The 17,840-nt window shown below is 43.8% G+C and overlaps 1 long non-coding RNA gene and 1 pseudogene across 1 annotated transcript; both read left to right on the top strand.

Annotated features, from left to right (window-relative positions):
• The first annotated feature begins 329 nt into the window (after positions 1-329).
• On the top strand, positions 330-3,132 carry LOC111953541 (uncharacterized; annotated as a pseudogene).
• A 3,838-nt stretch (positions 3,133-6,970) lies between these two features.
• On the top strand, positions 6,971-14,935 carry LOC111953667 (uncharacterized). The gene is made up of 4 exons (XR_011474325.1): positions 6,971-7,024; positions 14,253-14,414; positions 14,580-14,614; positions 14,710-14,935. It is a non-coding gene; the product is annotated as an uncharacterized lncRNA (long non-coding RNA).
• Positions 14,936-17,840: the final 2,905 nt, after the last annotated feature.

The raw sequence follows: 17,840 nt of genomic DNA, 5'->3' as shown, positions 1-17,840 counted from the left end.
GTGAGGTGAAGTTCACAACTATGATTGTGGTGACGTAGACAACAGTATCTGTAGTGATAAAGAATAAGGGATTCCAAACTTGAATGATTATACCTAAATTTGTCCTAAATATTTAAGGATAAGAATATACCTATAATAAAATCTGTGTGTGTCTGATTCAGTCCAGCCAGGAGACTCTGTGACTCTTGACAATGTGAAGAAGATTGTCSRWKRMGAATAAGGCGTCAACAAAAATGATGRGWCCAGTTCGACCAATCACRTGTAACTCCATTGTTGAAGTGTTGTCTACATYGGTGGACTTTTTCCACTCAAGACAAGTTGTGAGGAGGATGACACCCTCAAAGAGGATCACACTGTGTCTGATATTTCCACTTCTTGTAGAGATGGGTAAGTCCAACTTTTATATTTCTCTGCTTATGAGATGTCTGCCCTTGATTTGGATGCTTGAGATATCACATGTAATACTTTACAAGTTTTGTTTGGGGTATGTAACAGCAAATATACTATATTGTTCATGTTCCTTAATAGATGTGGTAGCTGGTGCTGGGTCCTCATCCATACTTCAGGACAGTGGTCTCATATCAGCCAACGTTGGAGACACAGTGATTGTGCACTGCTTCTATAAAGGCCACATTGACATGCATTTCTCCTGGTACAAGCAACCATTGGGAGATAAGCTTCAACTCTTCTCAACCGCCTTGAAGTTCGACAGGAACGCAAAATTTTACCATGAGTTTAAGGATAACCCTCGATTCTCAGTGGAAAACGGACAAGAAAATAATCACCTAAGGATCTCAGACATGCAGCTCTCTGATTCAGGCACATACTACTGTGGAAGCGCTTATGGCAACAAGGTGGAGTTTGGAAAAGGAGCCATTCTCATAGTAAAAGGTACATCTTTGTATAACTTAATTTACATATATACAGTGTAAATATGAGGTATTATCTTATTCAGATGAGATGTTGAGTTGGAAAATGTCTACAGTAATTTTCTAGAGATTCAATGGGTTTATTGAACTTCTTGTCAGGTTCAGGTTCCAGAAACATGACTGTGCTCCAGCACCCTGTGTCTGAGTCAGTCCAGCCAGGAGACTCTGTGTCTCTGAACTGTACAATACACACTGAGACCTGTGTAGGAGAACACCGTGTCTATTGGTTCAGACATGGCTCAGGAGAATCCCTTCCAGGAATCCTTTACTCGCATGTAGACAGGAGTGATCAGTGTGAGAAGAGCCCTGAGGTTGGGTCTCCTACACAGAGCTGTGTCTACAACCTCCCCAAGAGGAACCTCAGCCTCTCTGATGCTGGGACTTACTACTGTGCTGTGGCCTCATGTGGGGAGATACTGTTTGGGAATGGGACCAAGCTGGACATTCAAGGTAAATCTCATTTAATCTGTAAATATCCCCAACAATACTGTATATTCATGCAAACAGCCTACCTTTAAATGATCCCATACATTTGTCTCAACAAGCTATACAATATCACCATCAGCTTTTGATTCCATATTTTACTGTTTGATGATGATACAATATGAATTCACTGATACCCTTTTCACAGTTCCAGAGCATGATTCTCCATTTGATATGAGTCCTACTGTTCTGTTGTTGGTCGTCTCCAACATCGTTCTGGGTAACGTGACCCTTCTACTTGTCTGGGCGCTGTGCAAGACTCTGAACAGAGATAGCAGAGGTATTACTTTATATATAATGTATCTAAAGTTATAGCTGATGTATCTAAAGTTTCATGCATCTCTATGCAATGTACATTCTGTAAATATCAGTTAAATGCCAACGAATAAGCACTATTAATTAACTACATGAGTTTAAAAGAGATAGATTGTCATATAAAATAATAGCTTATAATAGCTTCCTCTATTTCAATCTCTTTGAAGGGAGGACAGATGTCCCAAAATCCCAGGGCAATCAGGTAAATTTTACAACATTTATAAATACAGTATATTTTCTGTTTTTTCACTTTCTTTACAGCTAGTATTCAGCTTATTTGTGCTTTTTATGTTATTAAGCTGTCACATCTGCTCCTGCAACGCCCGCTACTGCTCATCCTGTGTCTCCTTGACCTGCCGCAACTCCCCCAGTACTCTCTTCCTCCCTCTCTCTCTCTCTCTCTCTCTCTCTGTGTGATTGTGATGGAGGAGACAGGTGTGCTGGAGTCAGAGCAGATCCCCACCAGCTGCAACCTGTTCCATAATCAAGATCTCTGCAAATACGCAGCCTTGCCACTTCCACACTGCCAGATTATAATCTCTGCTCATTCTGCCCGCTCTGACTCTGGTCCCTGTCTCCTGTCCCACGTCTCATCATCCTGCTTCTCTGTCCTGGATTCCCCACTCTACTACTCCCTTGGAGTCCACCCCAGACCTGCTTACCCTGTCCCAACCCCTCTCGCTCCAGCCTCAGCCTCCGCACCTGGTTTCAGAACCCACCTCAGTTTCCCCTGACCTGCACTCCATCTCCCCCCTGTGTTTCAATAAATGCCTTGGTTACTTCATCCCCGTCTCCTCATCTGAGTCTGCTCTTGGTTTCCTCTGTTCCACTTCGCGTAACATAAGCTTTCTTGGAAGTAATAGGTCACTGTACTAGATGTAGCCTACTTATCTTTGTGATCATTGAACTTCTGTCTGTCACTGTTCCACTGACTGTCAGGTRATTGTAGTGGGTGTARAGTCTGWACAGTCATGTCTTTTGTAGAGTGTTTTCTTCCACAGGAGAATAGAAACATTATATAGTAGATCATGCTGTCATCATAKTGGTTTTCCTCATGGCTCCACCCCCCTCAGAATCAAGACAGTGACYTGTTGAACTARYCAGCTGTCAGTTTCACCCCCAAGAAGAYGTCCTCCTCTAGAAGAGCAAGAGAGAAGACCAGRAGAGAGGATGCAGTGTACTCTGATGTCAGATACCTTCAGCAGCAGTGAACGATATCACCACTGTCACAAAGACTACAAGAAGCAACATTTTACTATTTAGTAACTTAAATGACTTTGTAGTTCACAATTCAACAAAGAAAATGTAACTTTAACATTGTCTTTATGTTAGATTTACATAATGATCCTGTCCAGCCTTACATAGCCATAACATTTCACAGCTTGTAAGAAATCTTCTGATAGAGAATCCCATTTTTGCAGTATGACTGTGTGTTTTTAACATAATAAACAATTCATTTATACACTCCGTACATCTCTATTCTCTATCTACAGAACATCTCTGCCACCACATATACAAACATACAATATGATTAAAAGTAATAGCAGTTTAGCTGAATATGTGTCAGGCTCCATCACACCATTAGAAATGGAGGAACACCAACACACATCTATTTCTTATCACAGAAGAGGTGCTTTTTTATTAAACCTTCATTTAATTATGTTTAGTCTKGTTGCGATACAAATACATTTTTCAGGAYWGACCATGAGAATCTCTCTGACTCCACACACCGCACATAGATATACACTTTGCATTGTAAGAAGTGCAGTGCCGGTTTACACACAAACCAGGTGGTAGGGGTGCGTGGGTAAAATCACTGGAGCCATATTACAACCTACAGTATGTGTTGTGATAATTGCATTGTTGTCTCTATAACCTGTAAATTCATATGCCTTGAGACCGTGATATACAAGCCTAAAGGCCGAGACAATAGGAAAACACATTGGCAGTATAAATTCACATTTTATGGACAACTAAACTACTATTGATTTAGAGCCACAGAGAGCTATCGCAAGTCACAACAAAAACAGGAACTGCCTCCACTATTTCAGCACCATTTCAACTTCAACATTTCACCCCAAGCCATAAGACTCCTGAACAGGTAATCAAATGGCTACCCGGACTATTTGCATTGTGTGCCCCCCCATCCCCCCAACCCCTCTTTTACGCTGATATTACTCTCTGTTTATCATATATACTACTTCAATTGGGCTGACCAACCAGTGCTCGCGCACATTGGCTAACTGGGATATCTGCATTGTGTCCTGCCACCCACCACCCGCCAACCCCTCTTTTACGCTACTGCTACTCTCTGTTCATCATATATGCATAGTCACTTTAACCATATCTACATGTACATACTACCTCAATCAGCCTGACTAACAGTGTCTGTATGTAGCCTCGCTAGTTCTATAGCCTCGCTCCTGTATATAGCCTGTCTTTTTACTGTTGTTTTATTTCTTTACTTGTTCACCTAATACCTTTTTTTTCACTATTGGTTAGAGCCTGTAAGTAAGCATTTCACTGTAAGGTCTACGCCTGTTGTATTCGGCGCACGTGACAAATAAACTTTGATTTGATTTGATCACCTCTGCTTAGTCTAATACCGTGACAACTAAAATATACCAAAAATGATTTAGTCCAACTTAATGTGTGAAAGTTAAATATTAAAAAAATATATATTTTGAATTTCGCGCCCTGCACTTGAAGTGGCTGTTGTCATAGGTGTACCGGCACCGCCCTGCAGCCATAAGAAGTTAAGCTAAATATGATGTGGCTGTCCATGGTTCTGATTTCTGTGTGATTCTGCATCTCACTAAGTACTGTACTGCATGTGCATATCTAGACTGCCTAGTCCATTTCTCCTGTGTTTTAGTAGCTATTTACTGGAAGATAACTGATAATGTCTTCTACCTTGACTCAACTTATTGACTTGGCTTTAGTGTAACTCTCATGCAAATTGTGAATTGATTGATTTATGTCTACATCAATTAGCCAAACATGAGCCCGTTACCTCTGGTGGATTTACAGCATGAGCAAATATTTCCCTCTCCAACTATGTACTCTGGCTTGTGTGTTCTAGATGGTACCATGCATCCCACTGTATCTCAGTCTAAGCTGACAGATTAGATGCCCTTATGGGGATCTGAGACTCTGGAGTGCTTCTCCATTGTAGACTCAGTGAAATCCTGGATATGGCTGAAACACACCGGGACATGGACTTGTACCCATGTGACAACCTACAATGAAAAAGTCAGATTCCAGGGAGATTTAGCAACTARGTCTCATTTTGAGCTGCAAAGGATGATTTGAGTTTTAATTTGAGCCTTTGGAATGTTGCCCATACTGATGTTGGATCGTATCATTATGGAATATTCTGGTATAATTAATAACATTTTGGAGAAACAAAGTTTAATTTCTGAATGTCAAYATGTTGTGTGGTTCTCTTTAGCCAATGAATCATCAACTCAAGTGAACAGAACCATTCTGGATATTGAGGGTAAGACCTTGTAAGAGCTGATTATAATTTCTTTAATTTTTACAAATTCTTTCAAGTATGTCCTCCTCACACAGGGCACCAAATGTAGGTACAGTTATTAGAAATTATATGTGTTTTTTGGGGGGTCAGCAACCTTGAAARGCTTGGAGTCAGGAAGCAGGCGCAGAAGGTGAGTTCAATGGTATGAAAAGGCAGATAAAGTGAAAGTGATAAGCGTACTGAACATGAACAAAACCAATACTGCCTGATGCTACTGAGGGCTAAATAAAGGGAGTGTGATCAAGGTGATTATGAGGTCAAGGTCTGCGTAACGATGGGGAGCAGGTGTGCCTAATGATGGTTGCCAGGACCGGTTGTTAGTAGACCAGCGACGACGAGCACTAGAGCGGGGGAGCGGGGTAGGCGTGACAAACCTTAAGAATTCCCTTTTAAACGTACTGTAGGTATGTATTTTTCTCCTTCTCAAGAGAATCAAGTCGGATTGCTGAACTACAAAAAAAGTAAGCAGTGTGACTAAGTTTGACTTTGTCATACTTTATACAAAATATATGATATATGAATGACAAAAATTAACCTCTTAGCGCACGGATCCCGCTAGCCGGATCAAAATCGACAACATCCGGTGAAGCTGGAGCGCGCCAAATTCAAGTTACAAAATCGTAATATTAAACATTCTTGAAAATACAAGTGTCTTACATCGTTTAAAAGCTTACGGCGAAAGCATACCATGCGATTTTCTGAGGACAGCGCCCCAGACCAAAATACTTTTCCAACCAGCACAGGCGTCTCAAAATCCCAAATAGCAATAAAATAAATCACTTACCTTTGAAGATCTTCCTCTGTTTGCAATCCCAACGGTCCCAGCTACACAACAAATGGTAATTTTGTTCAATAAAGTCCTTCTTTATGTCCCAAAAATGTCTGTTTAGTTGGCGCGCTTGATTCAGTAATCCACTCATTCAACATGCATACAAACGAATCCAATAAGTTACCAGTAAAGTTTGTCCAAATAAGTCAAATGATGTTTCTAATTAATCCTCAGGTACTCTAATATCTAAATAAATGATAACATTTAAGATGGAGAATAGTATGTTCAATAGGGAAGATAAATAACGAAGAGCGCGCACCTCATTCAGAGAGAGACACCTTGGAAAAACTACAAACTACAACTACTCAACTATTTTTCATAAAACAAGCCTGAAACCCTTTCTAAAGACTGTTGACATCTAGTGGAAGCCATAGGAACTGAAATCTGGGAGCTATTTATTTGTACATAGACAAGCATTGAAATGGACTGTGACCTCAGAAAAACATTTTCCGGATGCATTTTCTTCGGGTTTTCACCTGCCATATCAGTTCTGTTATACTCACAGACATTATTTTAACAGTTTTAGAAACTTCAGAGTGTTTTCTATTTAATGCTACCAAATTATATGCATATCCTAGCATCTGGGCCTGAGTAACAGACAGTTTACTTTGGGCACGTCATTCATCCGAACTTCCGAACACTGCCCCTAGCCCTAAGAGGTTTATTAAATAAATATTCTTCAGGATTGGTGGGTCCCCTGCGGAACAGTTGAGCTAACGTAGGCTAATGCGATTAGTATGAGATTGTAAGCAACAAGAACATTTCCCAGGACATTGACATTTCTAATATTTGCAGAAAGCTTAAATTCTTGTTAATCTAACTGCACTGTCCAATTTACAGTAGCTATTACAGTGAAATAATACCATATAATAATACCTCTGACAAAATGTTTAGGTCTGTCGATAAAGGACCACCAATCATCTAAAGAGAGTGACTTTTGTTATGCTGGTGAATGAGGACCCAAAAGCGACGTAATAGAAACAGAGTCTTTATTCCAGTATTAAACAAATAATGATTCTCCTGGATATTATCAATGGTAAWTCCAAAACAGGAAACTGAAATCCTCTCGTCAATAGAGAGGAACGACTGGAGACGCGACCACAGACTGCAGGTCGCTTTAGGAAGGCACAGGCCGTAGCTGACATAGACCACCTGCTCACACGCAGCATCTGAAGAAGGCAAAAAACACGACAGGGCGGAACAAGGACACAGAACAGCAAACATCAAACAAGAATCCGACAAGGACAGAAGCGGAAAACAGAGGGAGAAATAGGGACTCTAATCAGAGGGCAAAATAGGGGACAGGTGTGAAAGATAAATGAGGTCGTTAGGAGAATGAGAAACAGCTGGGAGCAGGAACGGAACGATAGAGAGAGAGAGCGAGAGAGGGAGAGAGGAAGGAGAGGAGAGGGATAGAAAGAGGAAAGAACCTAATAAGACCAGCAGAGGGAAGCACAGGGACAAGACATGATGATCAAAGACAAAACATGACAGTACCCCCCCACTCACCGAGCGCCTCCTGGCGCACTCGAGGAGGAACCCTGGCGGCAACGAAGGAAATCATCAATCAACGAACGGTCCAGCACGTCCCGAGATGGAACCCAACTCCTCTCCTCAGGACCGTAACCCTCCCAATCCACTAAGTACTGGTGACCACGCTCCCCGAGAACGCATGTCCATGATCTTCCGTACCTTGTAAATAGGTGCGCCCTCGACAAGGACGGGGGGGGGGGAGGAAGACGAACGGGGGCGCGAAGAAAAGGCTTGACACAGGAGACATGGAAGACAGGGTGGACGCGACGAAGATGTCGCGGAAGAAGCAGTCGCACAGCGACAGGATTGACGACCTGAGAGACACGGAACGGACCAATGAACCGCGGAGTCAACTTGCGAGAAGCTGTCGTAAGGGGAAGGTTACGAGTGGAAGCCAACACTCTCTGACGCGACAATACCTAGGACTCTTAATCCTACGTTTATTGGCGGCTCTCACAGTCTGCGCCCTGTAACGACAAAGTGCAGACCTGACCCTCCTCCAGGTGCGCTCACAACGTTGGACAAAAGCCTGAGCGAGGGAACGCTGGACTCGGCGAGCTGGACGAGAACAGAGGAGGCTGGTACCCAAGACTACTCTGAAACGGAGATAGCCCGGTAGCAGACGAAGGAAGCGAGTTGTGAGCGTACTCAGCCCAGGGAGCTGTTCTGCCCAAGACGCAGGGTTTCGAAACGAAAGGCTGCTAATATGCGACCAATCGACTGATTGGCCCTTTCTGCTTGACCGTTTAGACTGGGGATGAAACCCGGAAGAGAGACTGACGGAAGCACCAATCAAACGACAGAACTCCCTCCAAAACTGTGACGTGAATGCGGACCTCGTCTGAAACGGCGTCTAACGGGAGGCCATGAATTCTGAACACATTCTCAATGATGATTTGTGCCGTCTCCTTAGCGGAAGGAAGCTTAGCGAGGGTAATGAAATGTGCCGCCTTAGAGAACCTATCGATAACCGTAAGAATCACAGTCTTCCCCGCAGACGAAGGCAACCGGTAATAAAGTCTAAGGCGATGTGAGACCATGGTCGAGAAGGAATGGGAAGCGGTCTGAGACGACCGGCAGGAGGAGAGTTACCTGACTTAGTCTGCGCGCAGTCCGAACAAGCAGCCACGAAACGCGCGTGTCCCGCTCCTGAGTAGGCCACCAAAACCGCTGGCAATAGAAGCAAGCGTACCCCGAACGCCGGCGGTGGCCAGCTAACTTGGCAGAGTGAGCCCACTGAAGAACAGCCAGACGAGTAGAGACAGAACGAACAGAAGGTTACTAGGACAAGCGCGCGGCGACGCAGTGTAGTTGAGTGCTTGCCTTACCTGTCTTCAATTCCCCAGACAGTCAACCCGACAACACGCCCTTCAGGGAGAATCCCCTCGGGGTCGGTAGAAACCACAGAAGAACTAAAGAGACGGGATAAGGCATCAGGCTTGTGTGTCTTATTTCCGGGCGATAGGAAATCACGAACTCGAAACGAGCGAAAAACAACGCCCAACGAGCTGACGTGCATTAAGTCGTTTGGCAGAACGGATGTACTCAAGGTTCTTATGTGTCAGTCCAAACGACAAAAGGGACGGTCGCCCCCTCCAACCACTGTCGCCATTCGCCTATGGCTAAGCGGATGGCGAGCAGTTCGCGGTTACCCACATCATAGTTGCGTTCCGATGGCGACAGGATGAGAAAAAATAAGCGCAAGGATGGACCTTATCGTCAGAATGGAAGCGCTGAGACAGAATGGCTCCCACGCCCACCTCTGAAGCGTCAACCTCGACAATGAATTTTTAGTGACGTCAGGAGTAACAAGGATAGGGCGATGTAAAACGCTTCTTGAGGAGATCAAAAGCTCCCTGGCGAACCGGACCACTTAACTTCTTGCAAACTATAGGGGTGCTGTTCCGCATTAGCATATTTGTGTCTCCAAATTAAACTGCCTCGTGCTAAATTCTTTGATCGTACAATATGCATATTATTGTTATTATTGGATAGAAAACACCTTCTAGTTTCTATAGAAGTTGGAATTTTGTCTCTGAGTGGTACAAGAACAATTTCTACAGCACTTTCATGACAGGGTTCAGATTTCAGAAATTTTACCTCTGATCTGGGGTCTGTTTTTTAAGGCGACAGTGAATGCTATGAAGAAACCGACACTGCCTACGTCTTCCTCTGGGTGTCTGTACGTCATCACGTTTTCAATGGAATCGATGGGACATTCACAGCATTATAAAAGACGAAAATGTAAGAGACCGCCCTTTCTTGTCGTGCGCCTGAAGTGAAGACATGGACCTGCCTCGTTCCAAATCGTTTTCTAACCAGCAATATTTCTCCGGTCATGTTTTCAGTTGTTATAGTTGTTAAAAACATCATAATGTAGTTAATTTGAACCGTTTATAGCAATTTATATCCGTTTAGTGCGATTTTGAGAATTCTTTGTTGTGCACTCTGAAAGTTTGGACACGTTTTGGGGTGTCGGTCGTTGGTGGTGACATTTCGAAGGACAGAGGACATCTATCGACCAAAAGACGTTATAACATAGAAAGGATACATTGCCCAAGAATCTGATGGAAGAACAGCTCAAAGTAAGCAATATTAATATGATAAATCGTGTTTCTGTCGAAATATTTTAAACGCATATTTCGCCATTTTGTTTGGTATAGCTTCACTTGGCCAACCCTGTATTGAAAAGTAAGGATAATTTAAAAATGTAAATCAGCGGTTGCATTAAGAACTAATTTGTCTTTCGATTGCTGTCAAACCTGTATTTTTAGTCAAGTATATGATTAGCTTTCAATTAAACTAGATCACTCTGATAGATGACTCAGACATATTGAGGCTTGATTTCCTATATTTTTATTGTGTAACCACGGTTTGTGTATGGCTAAATATGCACCTTTTCGAACAAAACTGTATATGTATATTGTAAAATGATGTTACAGAGTGTCATCGGAAGAATTCTGAGAAGGTTAGTGAAAAAATTAATATATTTGCGGTTATTACTTATAGCGCTCTTTGGCTGGAATCGATCTCTGGTAACGTTTGCACATGTGTATGCTAACTTATCGATTTATGTGTTTCGCTGAAAAAACGCTTAGAAAATCTGAAATATTGGTCGAAATCACAAGAAACTGGTCTTTCCATTGCTATGCTTTGTCTATTTTATGAAAATGTTATGATGAGTAAATTGGTCATACACTGTTGCTCTATCATAGTAATTCTAGTCGATTTGTGATGTGGTGCAATTGTAAACTGTGACTTCTACCTGAAATATCCACTTTTTTCTAACAAAAACTATCCTATACCTAATAGTTATCAGACTGTCATCTGAAGAGTTTTTCTGGTTAGTGGATATCAATTTACTTAGGTGTGAGCGAATTGGTTATAGCACCTGAAGAGAGTAAGAAAACTGATGAGTTAGAATAGTGGTGATTTTCTAACGTGTTAGCTATAGAATTTACATATTTTGCTTCCCTGTAAAACATTTTAAAATCTGAAATGGCTTTATTCACAAAGATCTGTATCTTTCATCTGGTGTCTTGGACTTGTGATTAATGATATTTAGATTCTACTATCACTTGTGAAGCTATGCTAGGTATGCTAATCAGTGTGTGGGGTGGGGGTGCTCCCGACCCGGAGAGGCTCGTTAGAGTTAAAGCAAGTCTTGACAGAAGTCAGAGCTGTGAGAGGCAGCCACTTGACCAAATTACGAATGAAACGCCCGATAGAAATTAGCGAAACCGAGAAAGCGCTGCAACTCGACACGTGACTTAGGAACGGGCCAACTGCTGACACCTGGACCTTAGCGGATCCATCTGAATGCCTTCAGCGGAAATAACAGAACCGAGAAATGTGACAAGAGGAACATGAAAGGCGCACTTCTCAACCTTCACGTAGAGACAATCTCTAAAAGCGCTGGAGTACACGTCGAACGTGCTGAACATGAATCTCGAGTGACGTGGAAAAAATCAGGATATCGTCAAGGTAACCGAAAAACAAAAATGTTCAGCTGTCTCTCAGTACATCATTAACTAATGCCTGAAAGACAGCTGGAGCATTAGCGAGACCGAACGGCAGAACCCGGTATCAAAATGCCCTAACGGAGTGTTAAACGCCGTTTTCCACTCGTCCCCCTCTCTGATGCTACGAGATGTAAGCGTTACGAAGTCCAACTTAGTAAGAACCGCGCTCCCTGCAGAATCTCGAAGGCTGACGACATAAAGGGAAGCGGATAACGATTCTTAAACCCGTTATGTCATTCACCTCCATTAATCCACGCAGGGCGCAGAGTGCCGTCCCTTCTTTTAAACAAAAGAAAAACCCCGCTCCGGCGGGAGAGGAAGAATGCACCACGTACCGTCAGTCGAGAGAAACAGACAGATAATCCTCGAGAGCCTACGTTCGGGACGACAGAGAGTATAGTCTACCCCGAGGGGAGTGTCCCCGGAAGAATCAATACAACAATCATACGACCGGTGAGGAGGAAGGGAGCTGGCTCTGGACCGACTGAAAACCGTGCGCAGATCATAATATTCCTCCGGCACTCCTTCAAATCACCAGTTCCTCCTGAGTAGAGGGACAGAAGAAACAGGAGGATAGCAGACATTAAACACTTCACATGACAAGAAACGTTCCAGGATAGGATAGAATACTTAGACCAATTAATAAAAGGATTATGACATACTAGCCAGGGATGACCCAAAACAACAGGTGTAAAAGGTGAACGAAAAATCAAAAAAGGAATGGTCTCAAACTGGTTACCAACTAAATGTGAGGTTAAAGGTAGTGCTCTCACATCTGATACTGTGGAGAAGGACAACCATCTAAGCGAACATGGCGTGGGCTTCCCTAACTGTCTGAGAGGAATGTCATGTTTCCGAGCCCATGCTTCGTCCATAAAACAACCCTCACCCCAGAGTCTATCAAGGCACTGCAGGAAGCAGCCGAACCGGTCCAGCGTAGATGACCGACAAGGTAGTACAGGATCTTGATGGAGAGACCTGAGTAGTAGCGCTCCACCAGTAGCCCTCCGCTACTGATGACTCTGGCTTTTACTGGACATGACATTGACAAAATGTCCAGTCAGAACCCCATAAGAGGCAAAGGCGGTTGGTGATTCTCCGTTCCCTCTCCTTAGTCGAGATGCGAATACCTCCCAGCTGCATGGCTCAGTCTCTGAGCCGTGGAGGAGATGGTCGAGATGCGGAGAGGGGAAACACCGTTAACGCGAACTCTCTTCCACGAGCTCGGTGACGAAGATCTACCCGTCGTTCTATGCGATGGCGAGTGCAATCAAAGAGTCCACGCTGGAAGGAACCTCCGGAGAGAGAATCTCATCCTTAACCTCAGCGTGGAGTCCCTCCAGAAAACGAGCGAGCAACCCGGCTCGTTCCAGTCACTGGATGCAGCAAGAGTGCGAAACTCTATAGAGTAATCCGTTATGGATCGATCACCTTGACATAGGGAAGAACCAGGCCCTGAAGCCTCCTTCCCAAAACTGAACGATCAAAAACCCGTATCATCTCCTCTTTAAAGTTCTGATAAAACGTTAAACACTCAGCCCTTGCCTCCCAGATAGCTGTGCCCACTCCCGAGCCCGAGCATAAGGAGTATATGACGTAAGCGATCCGAGCTCTCTCTCTTGGAGTATGTTTGGGCTGGAGAGAGAACACAATACACACTGGGTGAGAAAAGGAGCGACACTCAGTGGACTGCCCTGAGTAACATGGTGGGTTATTAACCCTAGGTTCCGGAGACTCGGAAGACCAGAAGTAGCTGGTGTGCACGAACGAAGACTCTGAAACTGTCCTGAGAGATCGGAGACTGAGCGGACAGGGTCTCAACGGCATACGAGCAGCAGACAATTCCTGCTCGTGTCTGCCGAGCATTGCTCCCTGGATCTCGACGGCAGTGTTGCGCAGAATCCGTAGTCGCTGGTCCATTCTTGGTCGGATTCTTCTGTTATGCTGTGAATGAGGACCCAAACAGCGACGTAATAGAAACAGTCTTTATTCCAGTATTAAACAAATAATGATTCTCCTGGATATTATTCAATGGTAATTCCAAAACAGGAAACTAAATCCTCTCGTCAATAGAGAGGAACGACTGGAGACGCCACCACAGACTGCAGGTCGCTTTAGGAAGGCACAGCGTAGCTGACATAGACACCTGCTCACACGCAGCATCTGAAAGAAGGCCAAAAACACACAGGGCGGAACAAGACCACAGAACAGCAAAACATCAACAAGAAATCCACAAGGACAGAAGCGAAAAACAGAGGAGAAATAGGGACTCTAATCAGAGGGCAAAATAGGGACAGGTGTGAAAGAGTAAATGAGTCTTAGAAATGAGAAACAGCTGGGAGCAGGAACGGAACGATAGAGAGAGAGAGCGAGAGAGGGAGAGAGGAAGGGGGAGAGAGAGGGATAGAAAGAGGGAAAGAACCTAATAAGACCAGCAGAGGGAAGCACAGGGACAAGACATGATGATCAAAGACAAAACATGACAGACTTTATCTTTCTTTCTCATGTAGATAAGAAAAAGAATAATTAAGAAACAATAACGCAACTTTTTTAGTCTGTCATTAAAGGGTCACCAAGTGATTTAATAAAATGTCATCTAATAGGACATTGTAATGGAACAATCAGTCTAGTAGGAGAGGATGATGATGGAACCATGTACCTTCTTCCCCTGGTTGTGATCCTGGGTGTTGTGACTGCTGTTCTACTGATAGTCATTCTCATCCTGGTCCTCAAGATCAGACSAGACGCAAACAGACACAACACAGGTAGGAGCCCATTTCATGATAATATGGGACCTTTGAACTATACCTTTAATGTGGATGTTTTTCCCATGATATACTGTACACAGATGATCAGAAGAGACAGTGTGTTCACCAGAATGGAATGATCTGTTAATCCATTCTCTCGTCTCTCTTTTATATCATATTCAGGACCTGATTCTCAATGACAACCACAAAATGATCAAGTAAATACTGCATGATTAAATACTGAAATATAAGCAGTTCAGAAATCGTGGAAATAACATATGTTGGTTATGTCATGATGTTTGCAAATCTACAGAACCAAGACACAGATACATTGAATTATGCCGCCCTGAATTTCACCTCCAAGAAGAGGAAGATGGAGAGGAGAAGAGAGAAGGAGCTGGACCCCCATGTAGTGTATGCTGCTACAAGATGACAAAGGATGGAAGAGGAGGATAATTAGTTGTCCAGATCTTTGAATATAAGTTTAAATCTTGCTATATTGTATCTGTGTAGTTATATTAAATGTATTGAAATGTGAATCAATCAGTCTCCGTAGTGTACCTTTGTTAGTTGTACCTTCTGCAAATGAGTTAGGCCACACAGCTCAGTGGTACAGGGTGTGGTTAGAGAGGAGGAGTTGGAAATCAAATCACATCAAATCAAATCCAATTTCATTGGTCACATACACATGGTTAGCAGATGTTATTGCGTGTGTAGCGAAATGCTTGTGCTTCTAGTTTCGACAGTGCAGTAATATCTAACAAGTAATCTAACAAWTCCACAACAACTACGGTACCTAATACACACAAATCTAAGTAAAGGGATGGAATAAGAATATATACATTTAAATATATGGACGACCGATGACCGAGCGGCATAGGCAAAATGCAATAGATGGTATAAAATACAATTAGATGAGTAATAAAAGTGACTAGTGATCCATTTATTAAAGTGGCCAATGATTTCAAGTCTGTATGTGGGCAGCAGCCTCTCTGTGTTAGTGATGGCTGTTTAACAGTCTGATAGAAGTTGTTTTTCAGTCTCTGTCCCAGCTTTGATGCATCTGTACTGACCTCGCCTTCTGAATGGTAGCGGGGTGAACAGGCAGAAGCTCGGGTGGTTGTTGTCCTTGATGATCTTTTTGGCCTTCCTGTGACATTGGGTGCTGTAGGTGTCCTGGAGGGCGGGTAGTTTGCCCCCGGTGATGCGTTGTGCAGACCGCACCACCCTTTGGACAGCCCTGCAGTTGTGGGTGGTGCAGTTGACGTACCAGGCGGTGATACAGCCCGTCAGGATGCTCTCTTCACCACACTGTGTGGGTGGACCATTTCAGTTTGTCCGTGATGTGTACGCAGAGGAACTTACCACCTTCTCCACTGCTGTCCCGTCGATATGGAGAGGGGGGTGCTCCCTCTGCTGTTTCCTGAAGTCCACGATCATCTTCTTTGTTTTGTTGATGTTGAGTGAGAGGTTGTTTTCCTGACACAACACTCCCAGAGCCCTCACCTCCTCCCTGTAGGCTGTCTCGTCGTTGTTGGTAATTAAGCCCACTACTGTGTGTTGTCTGCAAACTTGATGATTGAGATGGAGGGGTGCATGGCCATGCAGTCATGGGTGAACAGGGAGTACAGGAGGGGGCTGAGCACGCACACTTGTGGGAACCAGTGTTGAGGATCAGCAAAGTGGAGATGTTGTTTCCTACGTTCACCACCTGGGGGCGGCCCGTCAGGAATCCAGGACCCAATTGCACAGGACGGGGTTGAGACACAGGGAAGTAACAACTGTTTAATGGCTGCAGAGGAGTAGTTGCCTCTGTAACCGATGTGAAATGGCTAGCTATTTAGCGGGGTGCTCGCCAATAGCGTTTCAATCGGTGACATCACTTGCTCTGAGACCTTGAAGTAGTTGTTCCCGGGATAACGGGTAACGATGCTTCGAGGGTGACTGTTGTCTGTGTGCAGAGGGTCCCTGGTTCGAGCCCAGGTAGGGGCGAGGAGAGAGACAGAAACTATACTGTTACATTGGTGCCGTGACCCGGATCACTGGTTGCTGCGGAAAAGGAGTAGGTCAAAAGGGGGGTGAGTGTAACCGATGTGAAATGGCTAGCTAGTTAGCGGGGTGCACGCTAATAGCGTTTCAATCGGTGATGTCACTCGCTCTGAGACCTTGATGTAGTTGTTCCCCTTGCTCTGCAAGGCCTGCGGCTTTTGTGGCGCGATGGGTAACGATGCTTCGAGGGTTACTGTTGTCTGCAGAGGGTCCCTGGTTCGAGCCCAGGTAGGGGCTAACTTAGATCTCTGTTGCGTGTGTTAGTGATTTGGTAATGTTTTTATAGGGTGACCCTGAGGGACAAAGTACCCAACAGTAGACAATTGCATTATACTGATCACTTCTAAAGACAAATAAAGAGTGAAACCAAAATTGCCTTTGTCATGATGTTATTCCACCCTTAGTATTTCCTGTCTTGGCTTTGCACTAATCACAGCCCCCTATTCTGAGAAGCACCTTATAAGGAGAATATGATTGGGGTCTGAAGTAGAGGAGTGGCCGGTGAGGGTATGCATCACTTCCTGTGGTGTGAGTGACAGGAAGGAGCAGCTCAGTGTAGAGTGAGACCTGCTGAGGTGAACATCACTGGGTCTCTCATAAACTAACACTGGGGGATGAAATGTCCCTTATATTCTCTCTCTCTCTCTCTCTCTCTCTCTCTCTCTCTCTCTCTCTCTCTCTCTCTCTCTCTCTCTCTCTCTCTCTCTCTCTCTCTCTCTCTCTCTCTCTCTCTCTCTCTCTCTCTCTCTCTCTCTCTCTCTCTCTCTCTCTCTCTCTCTCTCTCTCTCTCTCTCTCTCTCTCTCTCTGTGGTTTTCAGCCAGATGTCTCAGAACTCTTAGCTATCTCATACTCTAGGCTATACTACTTGCTCTTCAAGTTGACCATTGTAACAATATTAAACCAAGTCTTTTGATGAGGCATCTTATCTATACAGAGTCGACTGAAATCTGTGAAAAAACACAATAAGCTATTTATTAGGTAATTTCACCTCGAGCTGTAGCTCTTAGTCAAACACAACACAGTTTTAACTGTGAAGTATTATCATCACCTATAGGCCTAGAGGAATCTGCCTCCTCAATAGCAAAATCATGGGAAGGGATTATATCCATTCAATCCAATTGAATGTCCTGAATTAGAGATTGTTTTCCATTGATGTTTTTTAGTGAGGTGAAGTTCACAACTATGATTGRGGTGACGTAGACAACAGTATCTGTAGTGATAAAGAATAAGGGATWCCAAACTTGAATGATTATACCTAAATTTGTCCTAAATATTTAAGGATAAGAATATACCTATAATAAAATCTGTGTGTGTCTGATTCAGTCCAGCCAGGAGACTCTGTGACTCTTGACAATGTGAAGAAGATTGTCCTTCTTGAATAAGGCGTCAACAAA

This window comes from Salvelinus sp. IW2-2015, linkage group LG3 (genome assembly GCF_002910315.2).
Source record: "Salvelinus sp. IW2-2015 linkage group LG3, ASM291031v2, whole genome shotgun sequence".
In the NCBI taxonomy this organism is placed as follows: domain Eukaryota; kingdom Metazoa; phylum Chordata; class Actinopteri; order Salmoniformes; family Salmonidae; genus Salvelinus; species Salvelinus sp. IW2-2015.
The sequence above is the reverse complement of the archived record's forward strand: the minus strand, read 5'-3'. Positions and strand labels throughout refer to the sequence as shown.